At 39.0% G+C, this 17805-nt stretch overlaps 1 long non-coding RNA gene across 4 annotated transcripts in view; it reads left to right on the forward strand.

The window, feature by feature from the left end:
• LOC106034043 (uncharacterized) overlaps nt 1-17805 on the forward strand; it is a 504730-nt gene that overhangs the window by 259658 nt on the left and 227267 nt on the right. For all 4 annotated transcript variants that reach the window (XR_010833079.1, XR_010833077.1, XR_010833078.1 and 1 more), the window contains one exon: nt 11327-11475. This is a non-coding gene — a long non-coding RNA (uncharacterized lncRNA). The remainder of the gene's footprint in view (nt 1-11326; nt 11476-17805) is intronic.

The following is a 17805-nucleotide window of genomic DNA, read 5'->3' on the forward strand; positions in this document are numbered from 1 at the left end:
TTAGAAGTTTGTAATAAACTTTGGAAGCCTATTGTAAATGACTTTTACAATAAGGGATGTCTCTACGTTCTTCTTTTTGATGCTTCATACTTCTATGATGCTTGATAAATTTTGCTCTGTAGACCAATAGCTAGTAATTTTGAACTAGCTTAGACCGTGTTTGCTTTGTTTGAATAACTGAGTGTGTAATCATGCATGCAGACACTGAGTCATAGCCTACCAACTCAGCTGACAATAATTGAAAGTGTTTCCTCCTGATGGCTGGCTATATCTTGCCACAAGTGAAATCAGTAGGTAGTTTTGGCCTGTTCCTGGTTGGGAAATATTGTCACAGTGCTGGCTAGGTGCCTTCATAAATTAATCTGCATTGATAGTCCTTGGGTGGGTCTCTTCAGAAGACAATGATACATTGGAAATAAACTGAGAGTATCAACTGTGTGTTTAAAATGTCTGTTAAGTCATCTTGCTGCATTGGTTAGTTTGAATTAATGTGTTAGGTCTACTGCCCAGACCTTCCTGCCTGCATTCAGGTGGGACCCAAGGCATTTTTTTTATTTTTGTTTCGTTTGTGTACATTTTTTGCAAAACTGGAGTTGCAGCTCAAGCTAATGCACTGAAGATAAAAACCCAATGTGAGTTTGAGTAGATGTTTTCAGGCAAATGCTCTGGAAAAACATGCTACCTGGCAATGGTAAGTGTGAGACCACCAAATTAATATGGCCAAAGTCCAACTTGTCTGTTCATCTACAAAAATAGTCCCCTTTTATCTGTTGGTGAATAAAATAGCGTGTTTCCCCTTAAATCAGCATAAGACAAATGCATCAGCCTTACTTCCTGGATGTGCAGTCCCTATTAGTTCTGGGCACCATTATATTCAAAGGTTGTCAAAAGTTTGGAGGGAGTTTGGAGAAAAACAAAATTGAGAAGCTGGACTGGTGGATGGTCTATGTTAGGAAAGAGTAAATTAAATATAGTGACTGATGTTCTGGCTGACTCTCCTGCAAACTTTGTAGTGATGTTGGGCTATGGGCAAGACTTTCAGTAATAAGGGAAGCTGTCTCTTTAAAACTTGTCAATTACTCTGCTCTAGCTCTGGCCTTGGGTTATTTCACACCAAAAGTACTTAGATGATGCATCTCCTGGTGGTCTGTCCAGCCTTGAGACCGTTCAACTACACTGAACTGGTGAAGGCTTGTGTTCCTATGGTCCCTGTCTTTCTAGCTGGTATTTCTAGTGAGAATGGAAAACTTGTCATTCCTCCATGATGCAGAAAAAGGCAGGTAACTTTATTTCATTGTAATAGCGTCATCAGTAGAGGATGAATGGGGGGGGGGGAATGTCTCTGAAAGATTAGTGTTTGAAGAATCACTGGAAGACATTAAATGGGAAGGAAAAAGGTCTTTAACCCAGCATTAAAAGACTGAAGGATTGCAGATCCCATACAGAGCTGACAATATCTTGGATCATTTTATTCATCCATAAGGGGAAGACTGTTTCTTGATTGGAAACTCTTCAAGTGTTTTAATAGTAAGGGAAACTGAGTCTGCAAAAAAGCATGAGTTCTTCTAGGCCATAGTAAGATAGGGGAAAACTTAGATCTGAAGAGGGGAAGAGGCACATTTGATGCTGGAGGGTAAGAATACTTTACATGTTCCCTTTGGGAATGGTGGAAGCCCTATTAAAATGAGTCATTTTAAATTTAGATTGAATGAACCACTTCACAATTTACTGTGGGGAACAATCCAACATTGGCAAGAGAATGAACAAAATGACCTAATACTGTAAAGATTGTCTATCTCCGTTTCCTGTAGGTCTATGAAATGTCTGACTTTTGCAGGATTTGATTCCAATGTGACCACCAAGAAAACGGAACAAGGAAAGTTTTCTTATTCTTGGTGTGGGTGTAGTGTTCCCATGGTTCTTTATGGCAGTCCTAATTGAAATGATCTGAAATCTTTAAACACAAAGCCTTCAGGTTTAGCTGGGGTATGCTGCAAACTGCTGAGCCCTGCTAAACATCCTCGTAGCTGCAAAAGGCACAGGGTTCTTAAGCTTTTATTTGAATAGGCTGTAGCTATTATTAAAATAACCTTCAAGTGTTGACTCAAAATCCCTTCACACTTTGCTAAAATTGTCCTGAAATTTCTGTCATTCTCACTAATGTTTCATTTTCCATCCCACATGCTGTACTTAGCATTGTGAGAATTTCTCCCTCTTCTACCTGCTGTGTATTAAAAAATGTTGGTGTCATTTTCCTAAAACAAATAAGTAAAGTTAAATTTTCCCTTTGATCATTTCTTCTGTTCTTATTAAAAAGTACATTGTGTTTAAAGCTTTCTCTTGTCTATTGTTTAAATGACAACTCCACATCAGGTGGTTATAAAGTTTGTAGTTACAAATGGAAGTGTTTTTAAGTATTTATAATCATCTTTGTTTAAACTGTATAGAGGCAAGGTAAGAGAGGCACAGAAAACAGTGCCTTGCTAAAGAGTGTTTTTGTGAAAGGACATTTTCTTATCAAGGACTAAGTCTCTTTTTCCTCCAGCATATGAAATATTTACTTGTTAGGCAGTATCAGGAATACCCATCTTCCATAGTGCTACACCAGCCCAACCCATCAACGTGCTGGTTAATTAAGTGTGACCTAAACCAACTTGACTTGAGCTCTGCATTAAATGCACAAAACCCATTTGAGCTGACCAGCAGCAGAAGTGGTACTCAGAGAAATTGAAAAGGATTTCTCCCAAATGCTTTCTACTTACTTACAGCACTCAAGTAATGGCTGAAGATTAGCATATGACATGACAGATTACATTAAGTCATGTCTTTCCAGTGCTTTATGACAGCACTATCACATTAGCTTCTTAGCACTGGCACATCGAGGCATGCAAATGTTTTCAGACCCTCTTATTCAAATCTACAAGCTGACATGGCAGCCTTGATATGATTATTAGTCATTTGAGAGACTTTAATTCACGTCATCAGATAACAGGTTCTGCTAAAAGGTTAGAGAAACTGTCTGCTTTTAATGAAGCCCTCAAAAAAGACCCTCAAAACCTCACTGCTCACAGAGAGCCTGATTTGACTTTATTGACAAGATCCCCCTAAGAATGAACTTGAGTTGAATAAGTAAGCAGGCATCTAGAATGAAAAACACTGACTCCATTTAAAAATTAGACCGAACTAGGTTGAAATCCTGTCTTCCACCTCCCATTTTTTCTTTCTAGTTTTATCCTAGCTTTGAAGGCAAGGTACTGTGCCCGGAAAATGTTTTCAGCATATGATGTTGAAAGGGGAAAGGTGGAGCGAGGACTGGTCTGATACCTCAGTGGTAGGCTTCCTTTGTCGTGCTGAGCGGAGGGTCACTGCAGCTTGACACAAAGGGTTAACTCCTGCTATCTTGTGACCAGGAACAGAGTAGTGTGGTTGCAAAATGTTTGACCTTTTTAGTCTGTATCTATTAATGTGACATTATATTCAGACATTATTTTGTGTTAAGTCATGGTGAATCTGCTTTACCTTACAATAGAAATTCTTTGTAAATGAATTCCACGTAGATCAGTAGAGACTGGCACAGGCTTTGCTCTCTTTCAGAAGAAAAAGGGATGAGGTGAAAGGCTGTCTCTCCTGAGCAGGAGAGAGGGAAGGATCCCTTTCTAGGTAAAAGGGTTATTTGTTGCTAGAGCAGTGATTTGTCTCTGGAGTTGCAAAAGGTATGGGAAAATGCTAATGATCTAAGCCAGCCCCCAAGCCAGAGATGTATCTGCAATGTTGCAGAGAAATTAATCTGAGTTCTTAATCCCTCTGGCATCAGTGTTGCAGTGACCTCTGCATCAGTAGTGTCTGTGTCAATATAGTACTACCTGGAGTATGCTGACTTCCAGAAAGGTACTGCCTGGACCTCATTGCAGGCCTGGTGGCTAAATGGTGTGTTTGGTTGGGCTTGTTACCTGCTCCTTTATCATAGCGTAAGGAAGTTGGAGCTTGCTTCTAGAAGACCTTACAGCAAATGGTTTAGAGATCATTTTACTTAATGCTTCAGCCTTTATCTAGAACCTCACTTGGTTTGCCTCTCAGCAATATGCTAACTAGCAAAGTGGTAGAGAAATGTATTTGTATGGACAGACACAGTGTATTTAAGCTTATTGTTGCAGTTAACTGTAACTTTTGTCCTAGTTTTTCAAAACACTAATTCAGAGTCCCTAGCATAGGACTTGTATTTGGGTGACTAAGGTGTGCATAGTCTGAGAAAGAGTCTAGCAATTGACTGCAGCTGATTGACCTCAGTGTAAAAGACCTGGTTTGTGTCTCCTTTCATGTTGCCTGTGAATGTCACCCTTTATAGCATGCACGCTCCAGTAAATCTGGTTTTGTTCCTTCTGAATATAAATGGTGCAATATATATGATGGTGAATATAAATGGTCAGGTAGGTGCAGAAACAGTTATGTCCTCTACTGTCTCTCCAGATCCTCCCACCTTCACTTGCCTCTGCCATTCCTGCAGCTTTGTTCTCAGTGGACCCCTCAGATCTGATCAACCTACTCTGCTTTTTTAATGGTCTTCCAGTCTACCAGTCCTTTTTTGCTTTAGCAAAATGGGCTGTTGTAAATGCCACCAGTCTAATTGGGATAGTACTTCATCCCATTTCCTAATGGTTAATGACAGCGTGAGAGATGAGGTTGTGGAACACCAGCTCCTTTGTTACTGCTCCTGCCCTCATTCTCTAGACCTTTTCTATGCTTAATCATAGCTCCTTACAGTACAACACTCTTCTTGTGATCTGCTATCAACATGGACTAAGCTTCTTGTGTATCTGCTTCACTGAGTCTCTATCTCCTCTCAAATCTGTCTCAAAATGTATCTTCAACCTCTTATGCTTGCTGTTTTTTCTTTCTTTGGATTTATGACCAAGCGTTTTAATTCATTAATCAGTGTCTTTTTAACTCCGTTCTTTAATATAAAACATTGCTTGATAATGCTTTGTACAGTGTTTTGAGCCACAGTTTGTAGGAAGGCTGCTATACAACATTGTCACCGTGCTGTATTCTAACCAGATTTTTGCATGTTTCTCTACAATAACAAATCTTCAATTACATTATCGTAGAATCATTCAGGTTGGGAAAGACCTCTAAGATCATGAAGTCCAACTGTTAACCTAGCACTACCAAGCCTACCACTAAACCATGCACCTAAGCACCACATGTACCCATCTTTTAAATATCTCTAGGGATGGTGACTCCACCGCTTCCCTGGGCAGCCTGTTCCAGTGCCTAACCACCCTGCAGATGAAGAAATTTTTCCAAATATCCAATCTAAACCTCCCCAGTGCGACCTGAGGTCATTTCCTTGTGTTCTATCACTTCATGCTTGTGGGAAGAGACTGACCTCCTCACCTTGCTACAGCCTCCTTTGAGATAGCTGTAGAGAGTAAGTTCTCCTCTGAGCCTTCTTTTCTTTAGGCTAAATAACCTCAGTTTCCTCAGCCAGTCCTCATGAGACTAGTTCTCTAGACCCTTCACCAACTTCTTTGCCCTTTTTAGTACATGCTCCAGCACCTTCATGACCTTCTTGTAGTGAGGGGCCTAAAACTGAACACAATACTATGTGTGGCCTCACTAGAGCTGAGTACAGGGGAACAATCACTTCCCTGGCCACACTATTTCTGATACAATCCCAAATGCTGTTGGCCTTCTTGGCCACCTGAGCACACTGCTGGCTCATATTCAGCTAGCATTGCTATGTCATTGCTCATAAATTAATTTGCAAGCCTAAAATAAGAATTTGACTTCAGTCTTGCCACTCTCTCACACATGAGTTTTTCCACTAAGCTTGAAAGAGATTGGAAAGATGTAGGGTCTAGGGCTTCCTGTCTATGGAACCCTCCAGCAGATGAAAATGGGGGGTTACAACAGCTCTCAAGTGCATCGTTGATACTTCCTACCAATGGCAAAAATAAAGAGATACAAAATTGATAAGGACAGGACACAATGGTAGTAACAGGTCATGAAGCTGAAGACACCTTAATATGTTACTGCACCCTGTGGCAGTGGGCGCCCTCCCTTGCATCTGGCACCACTGTCCCTCTGTCAGTGAATGTGATGGTGTAGACACAAGCCTTGAGTTTGCAGTCTGGTAAAATCCCAAACCCAGAAGGGCTTAATCCTGCTTTGATTCAGCAGAAATGGGAAATAGCAAAAAACAGCTTTCAAACCAATGGTTCCAGTTTGTCCCTTCAGCCGATTCCCAGGAAGGTTTAGCATAGCTACTGACTGTATTAGGATGTGTTTGGTCCGCCTGCATCTCTACTGCATGTGCATTTCTGGACCTCGTTTACCTGTTCCAAAACACATCAAAAACACATCAAGTAGTAGGCTGGGTAGAAGACAGGGATTAGAGAAACACAAATGATTTTAAAAGCCCTGCTGAGTCTCTGAAATTTTTCAGGAGATTCTGTGCTAGCAGTTATTTCTATCTTGTAGTTTAATACAAGCTAGAAAATCCATACTGCTTTGTTCCTCTCTGCCTATTTCTTGTGCATGGAATACATGTTAATAAAGAATCTATCCAAGACCTTTCATTACTTCCAGCCTCCTGCCATCCTAATATTCGCTTTTACACAGGTTATGAGCAGTTCCACTGTCTCAAAATTATTTTAAATGTAATTTAGGCCAGAATGCTGGAGTGACAAATGCCAGTGAGTTGAGAGGGTTTGTTCACCAGAGGCTGCAATCTCTTGCGACAGCTAACTACAGCTCTAATCTTCATTTGCACTCTCCCAGTCCTGTAACAGATTGCATTTCTCTCACCCTTTCTCTCTCTCTCTGTTATTAATTCTTCACCTTTAAAAAGATTAATACCTTTCAAGAAATGGACTTGTGTGCTGATTCAACTATTCTGAGTGCTAATATATGGAGCCCACAGCACTGAGAACAGCAGTTTGATATCCACCACCTGATGGACCTTGATGTACAGCCACTGTTATCTCAGGTTTTCGTGGTTTGTGAGGCTTAACACTTAATGTACTTGTGTACAAAGGTGCTGCTAGTGGGAATGAAGCAATTGCTTTAGGAGTTAAGAGAACTACAGGATAGTTTTAGATTAATTCTACCTGCTAATCATACATTTCAGCATTGAAGGGCTGACCTCAGTACCTGGATTTCTTGTCAACAAAAAAGCTTTCAGTTGCCCTACCTGGGGATCAACACAAATATAAGGTGTGATAAAAGGGAATGGCTGAGCTAAGTGACAGAAATAGCAGGAATCACTTAAATTTGCCCTCTACCAGAACAGAAGATGATGTTGACTTCACAAGTTATCAGCTCATTTTCTCATTACATTATGCTACTGCTGATATTGAAGAAGTACTTCAAGTTGCCTGCCAGTGAAGCCTTCCAAGGATGAGTTAGATAAAAACTCCATCTTTAAATGCTGGCATTCAAATATCCTCTAGCAATCTAATGATCATGAAAGTAATAATTATCATTATTACTGATACCTGAAGTTGTATAGAAAGGTTTTTGTTTAAAAAAAACTTAATTACTTGTGCTGTTATTGATCACTTTCAAGCCTTGAGTGGTCTTGTGTTCTTCAAGCATATTGTTTTCTAATTACTTAATTCTAGAAATTTTAAATGTTATGGTACTGAACAGTTGGCCTTTCAGGCTTTCAGGAAATGGCTTACTAGCAAAGGACAATTCCAGGAGTATGTTAAGGGAATATAAAGAGAACCTAAACTGATGCAATGTCTGAGAGATTAGCTTTTCTCCTTTAGCATGTCCTATCTCTGTATCATCCTGGGCTGTCTTGCCACATGCATTTTTCTCTCCTTTTAGTCTAACTGTTCTTCATACATCAGTTCTGAGGCTTTGTTTGAATTAGAAGACTTTCAACTCTTTCCTAACAGATATGGATAGATGTATTTTAACTAGCTGACCTTGAAATGATGAGTATACGCTGTATACCTTATATAGTATACTATACCACCCAGTTCTGTGCTTGGTAAGGTTACTTGAGATTTAATCAAGTTTCTCTGAGCATATTGGACTCACTGAGTGCTGGATGATCATGGTTTATGTATTTCTGACACTGAATTGCCTCAGATATCCCAACCAATGCTGCATTCTGAAGTATAAACATACTATGTACTTCAGGTTGCATCGGATTTATTTTAAACATGAATTAGCTGGTGGATGTGGTGCCCAAACTGCTCTTTAGCTGTCACTTTAAAACATATATTTAAATCCTAGGCTATATATGACTGGATTTGATTTAGCACTTGGTCTTAAACCACAGTTCAGTTTTAAAGTGAGCCAATAGTTGTTTGTTTTTTTTGCAGTGACAGAGGATTTCAGAATGAAGTTGATTTGACAAATATTGTGGGCGTTATATTTTTATAGCATGAAACCTTACCCTCTTGTCACTGAAGTTAAGGGTATCCATTGATTTGTATGTGAAGAATGGATGCAGCCCCACGGCCAACAGGGCTTTAAGACACTGCTTAGTAGAAATAAACCCTTGGGCAGATGGCATTGTCCAAAATACTCTTGGCAAAAGGAACTGACTTAGAAAGCATTTAAACTTTCAGTTTTTCTTGGTGATGTAGTATGACACTTGATAAATGGGTATGCTATTACATGAGGTTGGTATGACCTGGAGTTGAAATTAGCTATAGACCTTAGAAATAAACCAGTATTGATACATCTCTAGAGAGAAAATATTGTCATATTAATGGCTGGAATTTGTATGTTGCAAGTCTGTGAATATATTAATGCACGTCTATAAGACCATACAGTGTGTATAATTATGCACATGTACGAGCTGTACTTCTGGTCTGTTGGGAAGATATCATCTTAAGGTCAGTAGAGGGGGTTCTTACCTTTACAAGGCACTTGTCCATGCCTGTACTTCACTACATTGTCTAGTATCTCTTGAAAGCACTTGTCTTCAACACTCTGCCTTGCCACGCTGTCTGTGTGGTAAAGATTTCAAAAGAAATTACTGTGTGATGGTAGGAAGTTCATTCTGCTCTGTGTGGGTCCTCGTATGGAAATGGTATAAGTTTTATTTGAGACAATCAGGTCTATTTTAAAGGATACGCAAGCCAGAAAAAATATTTTATGTACTTTAATGTGTATAAATACATCATCTGCAACTATTTTTTGTCATCCAATTCATCAGTCACTAAGGAGAGAGACAGAGCCTTGCCCACCTTTGCTTTTTGTGTTTGGTGCGCCTCTGAAGCCAGCAGGCAGAAAAGGCTCTTCTTGGTCACGTCTTCGTGTAGCTGTGGGGAGCCTGAGCAGTAGGGCTGGCAATGAGGACACCTGGCTGCCACCTCCCTGCACGTGCCCTGACCAAGGTTTCCACACTCAATGGGCAGTGTGGCAGGCAGGACTTCTGAGAGCAGAGTAGCACAGTTAGGGCAGGTCCCTGCTCTCCTGAGACCACCTCGCAGGGTGTGACGGGATGAATGAAAGCAAGGGCAGCTGAGGATCAGGCTCTGCAGTCCTCATGAAGAATGGGAGAAGCCTTGTGCCTGTCCAGAAGCCAGCTGTCCCCCTGCAGGGCAAGAAGTGACTGTCCCTCAGAGTGATTGTGCAGTGGGTCAGCACTCTGCTTTGCTGCCCAGGACAGAAAGGAGTGGCTGTTATCCCCCAGTCTACATGAACCTCACCATGCTGTTCCTTCCTTCTAGCCAGGAAGGGTTTATGCCCTGTCTTACAGGAAACCATGCTGCATCCTATGGCACGGTATATTTGGAACATGAGCGAAGACTGTCTTCCAGCTGCCTTCTTCTGAAGAGATAGCTTGCAGGCAAGCAGGCCAACTTCAGTCTGATGCTGAAGCTTTTCTCATGTCTGTCCAACAACAGGAGAAAAGCCCATTGTTCAGAGAAGTGACAACAGTAAAGATAAAAAGGAGTTGCCACTGCTTTCTGACATTACTAAAGGAACTCTATGAGGATTGAAATAAATACGTTATTCACAAAGCTGTTTTTCCTCCTCATTTTACTATGGGGTAAGCCCCTGTGATGCTTTGTTATTTAACACAGGTGTAAGGACGCAGTACATGACTCCCTCCAGTCACTCTTGTGCTTAATTCAGCTGAGGTTCCAGAAGGGCTGAGAGGTTATGGAAGATATAGCTTGCAAAGTAGAAAGAACTGGCACATAGTTGGTTGGCTTAATGAGGTGCCCAGCTCCATTTCATCAGCTGAGTGATAGTTCACAGCTTCTTGGCCTGCCACGGAATGGCAGCAGTGAGACTGGGATAAAAATGCAGCATTCTAGATAATAACTCCATAACAACAATTAGGAAATCCTAACTAGTTAATGGCACCTAACAGCCTATCTTATGAACTGATATTTAAAAATTAACTCTATCTTTCCTGGTTGTTTTTGGTTCGTGTAACAAGCATAGGTTAGTGGCTCTTATTTCCTTTTGACTTTAATCCTTATTTTCTGTTTTTTATGTAATAGCGTAAATGTAGTGTTTTAACGGGAAACGTTTGTTTAGGGTAAGTTAAAAAAAAAAAAAAAGTGTTTTTCAAAGATTCTGTAAAAAGTGTGGCTTAAAAAGAAGCTGGAATTCTAAGTGAAACTACCTGACAGGAGGAGATCCCTCATAACAAAATGGGCTGTCACTGTGGAAATCCTTGTCTCATGATGGTGTAAATGCTAAAATTTTATACAGGTTTAAAAATGATAAGGGTAGATCAAGGGGAAAAAAAATCCATCAAGGGTCATTGTATACAACAGCAGGTGTCTCTGCTGGAAGAATATTCTGGTTAAATGTTGGTACATACTTATCTCTGTGCCTGTGTTTTTCAGTGTCTGCTGGACATTGTCAGAGACCAGGATACTTGGCTAGATGGATCTGTTATCTGACATGGTTCTATTAAATACAGCAAAAAAGAAAAGTCTGGGGAAATAACCTTATTTTACTAAAATATTTAATGACTTCTTTATTCTTGTCCTCAACATTGGAATGACAGCAAGATAGACTCTCCTATCTGCGAGGCTATGTCTGTCCACAGGGTTCTTGGAAATTCTAAATTATGATTGTATTAGCAGTGTGACTTTTGGAGTTGATAAATTGTATTCATTCCCTAAGAAAGAAGGTGTTGCTGGTATGGATAGATTTATTGCTTTATTTCAATAGCAGCCATAAGCAAAAGAGCTATTAGGGCTCAGTTGTTAGACAATGGATAATGTTTGGTTTTTTTTGTAGAAATTAAGCAGGAGTAGTCAGCATGGTCATCTAACAACAGGGCCACTTGTTCACATCTAAGGAACTCCTGGTTTAACTCTATCCCATTCCCTTCCAGGCACAACGTCATGGTGAAATTCTAAGGAGGCAATCATTGTAACCCCTGGGAGAGAAAGAAGAACTAATGGTTAATCCACTACTGCACAGAGAGTCCTAAATGCAGTTGTACAGCAGTGCTGATAAAAGACCAAAACAGCATCCTGTCAGGTAGGTGCACTTCCTTCTTGATTAGAGGAAATATTCCAAAGGAAAAATGGGGCCTTGTCCATTTACTTAAGACAGAAGATACCTCCATGACCTTCAGCTATAGATCCTGCTCATGTTTGTGGGCCCAGGGAAGAATGGATATTAGAGACAGGTTTATGGGGAACCAGCAAATAGCTGTAAAGTATTCAGGAAGAGGGCTGTAGAAGAGAGGGAGAAGGACTTGCCATTGGGAAAGGCTGAAAAAGCAAAATTACACAACTAAGCGTGACACAAAAAGGAACCCCTTTCTTCTCATTTTAGCAATTCCCAAGTGTTTAGAAGTTGTTCATTCACTTAAGGATAAAAATCAGATCTGAGGTGGTATCTTTTACGAGGCTTGTTAGAACTTGATAAAAAGAAAGTTGGCCTCTAGCACAGCATGTTGCCATGAAAGAAACAAGTCTGAAAAGAAGATAAGAATTACAACTCCTTGGATAGGAGAGTCCCAAAGGTTTTACAGATACCAGGTCTCAGTTGAGAAGGACCATGGAGAGACCATAAGAGAGATTCTGCGTTAGCTATGAAGCAGGTGCTCTGGGCGGATGAAAGTCTGAAGGGCATGTGATGTCTGCAAGGGCTGACTAGAGGATACAATGACAGCATAGCTGATGATAGGTGCCTGCTAAGATTTAAAAACAAACAAAAGCCCACAGAGACCATCAGATAAAAAATAATAAAAATCTATGTAACAGCTAGCATGGTTTGATTCCTGTTTTTTAACCACAGTTAGATTTTAAACTGAGCTGGCTCTTACTAGTTCTTGTAACGTTTAGCATGGTGGTTAGAAGTTTGCATCCTCTAGATTGTAGCTGGATTTTGGATAAACAAAATGATTCTGTTTCCAAGCCAGCTTAATGCTCTAACTCCATAAATATTAGCATTCGTCTTTGGTGCTGTTTCTTGTGCTCCCACTAGTCTGTTTGCATATGTGTAACCACCAAACACTCGCTAAAATATACTACCTGAAAAAGTGATTCAGCCCAATAGTTGTGCCATGAGGCATATATCTGAAAATTCACACAGAAAAGTGAACAATTCTAGTAAGTAATCTCGTGTATAATACAATCAGTCCTTTTCAGAAGACTTCATACACAGTAAAATACTACCTTGCTTTGCAGAAACTCAGTGCATGCTTGTAAAAGTATCTGTGTAATGATTTTGAGAGGTCCTTTAGCACATTCATTGGAAAAATTTACAAGATTTTGGAGGTAAAGTAGTGGCATTTCCATATATGCAAATGAAAACAATTTTAAAGACTTGAGTATTTTCAAAAACTGTTATTCAATCCACTCGTAAGTATATTCAATTTGTGTGAGCAGCATATGATTTGTATAAGAAACTTAGCTGTAACAATGCTGGTAGTTTTTCCTAAGATGGCTTATTTGGAGTGATCATTTGAACCTGAAGATAAGACAAACTTCTGAAGAAGGTTAAGAAACAAAGTTTCTAGTAGGTAGTTCTTCAGTAATTCTGTTCATTCATGGTACATAACATATAGCAGCATAATGCTCAAGCTTGTATTAAGACTCCATGCAGTTTAGAAAACAAAGTTTAACTCTAAATGTTACTGTAGTTTTATAGTTCTGCTTCTGTACGAACATTAGCTTGCCAATCCATTCTGTACATTCTTCTGTGTCCACAGGTGTAATTCACTTATGAGTACATATAAAATCAATTCTGTATGTGTGAGTTGCTTGTAAGGTGCTTTTTATTCAATAGGTATCAAAGGTTTTTATGAAGGAAATTAAGTACGATCATTGTCTCTACAGGTAGGGAACTGAAACCAAGCAGGGCTTTGTAGATCTGCTGAAGCCCTAAAAGTAGTTCTCAACACTGGTGGTTTTCTGAGAAACTTTAGACAGTATGTGACAAACTGTATTTGCTGAACACCTGTCCTGGCCTCTCCAAAACTTTATTAAAAGTTAACAAGTACCCCCAGCAAACTCCTATTTTGGAAGAACAGATATGTAAAGTTTTAGCTGGGTTGATGTTACTTGGAGGTTCAGTGGGAGGTTTCATAACTGAAGTTAAGGGCGGAAGGCAAACTCCAGTTTTTAAAGTGAAGGTATTTGCATCAATCCGTGGCAGCAGAGAGGTAACTGGCACTAATTAAAACAATATAAACACTTTTAAGATTCTAGACTTATTGCAAATCTTATGCCAAATGAAAACACTATACTGCATTTTGCTTGTTTGCTGAACATATGCTGCCCAATAATGTATAGTCTGGAAGTGTATAGATACACGTATATAGATGCAAAAATGTGTATAAATATACCAATGTGTTTCTGTGTATGTACTCTTATATTTTATGATCCATCCTTTCCTTTCTCTTTCTGTAGTAAATCTTAATCCATGTTTTCATTTTTTTATCTTCCTGGTCTTTGGTTTTAGAGCAACCCTCGTGGCCTCGGGTTTTGCTCTTTCAGCACTACTTGTAGTGCCCATTGCAGTTAAGTTGTGTTTATATGAAAAGCTTAATTGACGCTAGCAAAAAAAAAATCCTCATTACTTTTCTTAAATAATAAGTGAAAGAAAGTTTTGCTTCTATGATGTGACTGAAGCTGTAGAACCTATAGCCTCCATGGTGATAAGATTGAAAATCTGCACATTTTGTTTGCCCTTCAGAATGATTGCAGTTCGTTCTGGTGACATTCCATCTGGGAGTTACAAGTTAGTTCATTCTTATTTGTGAGTAGCCAGTACCTTTCACCCAGGCGTGTATAGATTATGGGCTGGACTGCTAAAATGTGTGTCAAGACAGCATCCAGAAGCTAGGGGGAATGACTGCCCTAAGACACCTTTTCTCATCTCTCTTGAACTTGATCCACATCTATTTGAATCATTACTTGTTAAGCTGAGATCAACAAGTAAAATAGTCTTCACAGAAAGCTTTCTGCCAGTTGGTGATTTCTGGAACACAAACCCTTGCCCTGATTTGTAGTCCTGAAGAATGTAAGAGGTTGGTTTTGAGGTAATAAAATCTTCAAACTCTTGTCTGTTGTGAGAAAATTTCCCTTTCACGATGTGGCAGTTCTCTAGCTATTTTATGTTGCTCCAGCCAGCTGAAAAGCATCATGGAATATTGTATATTAGAGTGTTATGCTCTAACTTAAGAAAGTTATCTTCTAGCTGAAATCCAAAACAAAGGGATATTCTAAAATATAGTCATGAAATTGTGTACCTGGTTTATGTGCGCAGATCTTTGTAACAAACAGCAAATGGGGAAATTAGTCATAAAAATCCCATTTACCAGTAACAGAGTTTGTGCCTGTAGACTGCTGAGCACCACTATGAATATGGCCAATATAATAAAAGGAGCAATCAGATTTGATGGAAACATTGGTAATCAGATTTTCTAGTAAACTTTTGTAAGGAGTGTTTGTGCTCCTGTTCAGTATATAATCAGGAGGTTGTGGTATTGTACAGTCCCATTTCCAGCAGTTACATTCAACTGCATCTGGTTTCTCCATGTCTTCATTCAAAAAAATATGACAATCAGAACACGAGCATAGCAGTGACACAAAGCATGGGGACATTTCAAAAGTCTGGCAGGTCATCTTTAGTAATTGATCATAATTATAGCCTTTTTTTTTTGCTGAATTTTGTTAAGTTGGTTGATTTTGCCATCATTTTCATGAGTTTCATGGGGGAAGAATGTGTGGTAGGAAGACTGGGTATGGGTAAATATAAAACGGGTTGTGGATCAGCGTTCTCTGTGGAAACATTTTACTAAATTTTACTTATTTTAGTATCAAGGATTTGTTAATGTGGTTCTGAGGATAAACCATTTGGACAGAAGTTAATAAAGTAGATTTTTATATGTCAAGTATTTAAAGAAATTACAGATTAGATTACATGTAATTGACTACGTCCTTTAGATTGACAAGTTAGGATGATCTTATTTTCAATAACCTTTTATGTTTAAGGCATTTCTTTAACGGTTTCAGTTGCAGTTTAAAAATAGAAAGTCTATGCATGTGCTTCTGCTTGCTAGGGTACTGCAAACTTGATTTCTGAGGTTGCTGACAGCTTCTGAAAGATTTAGGAACTGTCAGCAGGAAACATTCCCATAGAATCTGTACTGTGAACTTTTTCTGGAAAAACAGCATCATTTAGCAGGTAATATATCTGCAATAAAAGTACAGTTATGCAATAATGTCTCATTAATATGGCAAATCATAACATGGTCTTTTCTACTTTTCTATTCAATTTTAAAAGGAACTTGTGGAAAGAATAAGTTTCCTACTCAACTAGTTGGTTAACTTGGTTTATTTCTGTATATTGTTGTTCTTTAAACTTTGAAATAGCTATTTGATTTGTATGGGAGATAACAGTTATGACATTTTATTTTTGAACAAACAGATTTCCACTTGGACTTAGATTAATACAATAGAATTCCCTCCCCCCCCCCCTTTTTTTAATATGTTAGGATACTGCTGGAGTACTTTGTTTGGTATGTAACTGCTAATTTATCCTTTATGTCTTTACGATCTTGTCAGTGCCTCATGTCTTCCTTAGTTTTTCTAATCTAAAATAATCCCAGTGAAATCCTTTGATTGTCTGTTTGGACCTGATCCACTTCTAAAGCATGAATGTAATGGGCTTTATGGCACTTACTTGGAAGTAATTTATCCAACAGAGTGAATATAGATACTTGTTTTAATAAGAATATGCTTTATGGTAAGTGGGGACAGCTATTTAATTAGCCAAAGGGAAAGCAGTTCATGATACAATCTGTTCCAATCATCTTGGACATTAAACAAAAAGTCAGACCAAGTTATTTATGTACATTCACTTTATTTGCAGTTGCTTTGTGTAACTCTTGGTAGAACTTTACAGCAATATCTGGATAGAAAAGGATGTGTATTTCTTTTAAAAAAAATAAACAGGAGTTTCACTCATTGCTGACAGGACTTCAAGTGCATATATATTAAAGCAGTTGACAGTGGCAGCAGTGCTCAGTTTATCCTGGATAATACACTCTTTTGACATTTGGTGGTTTACATCTTTCTGGTGTGAAGGCTAATGTTGGATGCTGTAAAAGTATTACAGTTGTCGTCTTCTTTCTAATGTGGATTTTTTCTATTGCCTTGAGCTGCCTATTGCATGGATAAATAAGATGTATTTCTGAAGCATAAGGATTCCCATGCAGTGCTGTAGAAGCTGTTAGGGTTTTAGGAGAGATTAGAGCAGCATTTGGAAACTAAATGGAGACATGTTCCCTTCAGTTCTTCTGACTGTATTGAGTACTGGCTGTTTACCTGATTCCTTATGTGTTATATTTTGCCATTAGAAGGAAATACAGCTTTAAAAAAGTTAATAGCAAAGCAAAGAAGGGAAAGTGTGCAGACTTTAAAGCACTCTTTGTTTATGAGTATTAAATACTTAGTTGCCAAAATCTAACTACAATGCTTCATTTTCCTGCAAAATTATCTTTGTTTAAGGGACAATACAGAAGTGATTTGATTTAAAAGCTTCAGTGGACTCCAGTGGTCTTTGGATCATGCCTCAAGGAAAGAAGGACATCTCATTTATCCAATGAAGTTAGAGCTATTGCAAACACAGGGCACTGTTGGAAGGTCTCTCTGAACAGTCTCTAAGTGATTCCCTTAACCTTATCAGTGACTATAATATATATTTTCAATTTGTAAATTCTCTCCCCTGACCACCATTTTGTTTGTAGAAAATCCTTTAACGTCTTTTCACTCAAGTAGGTCACCAGGATGTCCTGAATAACTGATCTCATATGCAATTCGTCAGGTCACAGGAGCCTATCCAGGATTTTCTGTAGTAAAGTCTTCATTGTGGTGAACAGCCACAGTATTTTTTCAGCGTTATGATAACATACAGATATCAAGCATACTCATTGAAGAAGAATGCCTGTAGCAATAGGAGTGAAATCCCAGGGCCAAGTTTATTTTGTGCAAAGAAAAATATCAAAGTTAAGGAAGGGCTTTTCTTATGGCTCCAGTTTCCAACCCCATCTACAGTAACTTGGAAGAGTTTTTGATATAAGACAGCGGGTAGTGTATGCTGATGGTTTCCCTCCTCCTCACAAATATGTATCACCAGCTGGTTTATGTGACCCAGCTTGTTCCCATGAAGTCAATGGTAAAGCTAGGATGTTAAGAAAATATGGCCCGTGTACAAACACAAGTTATGACATACCCTGGAAGCCACTTAAAACCGGCAGACTCGTGGCTTTCTGCTTGTCAATGCAAGAAGTCAGAGATGAGCAACTATTGGACATTGTATGGGTGCCTTGAGCAGGTCATTATTTGGATCATG

Source organism: Anser cygnoides, chromosome 8 (assembly GCF_040182565.1).
Source record: "Anser cygnoides isolate HZ-2024a breed goose chromosome 8, Taihu_goose_T2T_genome, whole genome shotgun sequence".
Lineage (NCBI taxonomy): Eukaryota > Metazoa > Chordata > Aves > Anseriformes > Anatidae > Anser > Anser cygnoides.